Here is a 487-nt window from a genome sequence, read left to right as displayed (position 1 = left end):
TATATTATCTCTATGGCAAGAACACACCTTATGTTTTTACATCATGATTTAACTGAGAGTTTTATGGAACCAATACCTACCTCCACTTTTAAGGACATTAGTCGCTTTATCTATTATAACACATTAAAGAAATTCAAATGCTCTCTATGCGAGATGCATATTCTGAAGCCTTGTACAGGTTAAAAACCATTAAACGATTATTTTATACAATGTTTATATAAAGCGTACAATATAAGCAAATACTTAATAGTCAATCATTATCGCCCAGAGAATTTGAGAAAACATACTCTATTTTATGTTAAGAAACATGTTATTTTTACTTTCATGTGTGAACATAAAGATACTATTACGGATTATATTTTAAATTTTATTATTAAGTACATTATTGTTAAGTATTGTACATTTTTAAAAAATATTATTAATTGTAAATATTCGTACAATAAGAAAACTAATAATAAGTTAATTTTAGAAGCCATAGAATCAAGTA

This window comes from Ceratina calcarata, unplaced genomic scaffold, assembly GCF_001652005.2.
Source record: "Ceratina calcarata isolate Rehan_Ccalc_2016 unplaced genomic scaffold, ASM165200v1 scaffold483.2, whole genome shotgun sequence".
Lineage (NCBI taxonomy): Eukaryota > Metazoa > Arthropoda > Insecta > Hymenoptera > Apidae > Ceratina > Ceratina calcarata.
Note: the sequence above shows the minus strand (reverse complement) of the source record.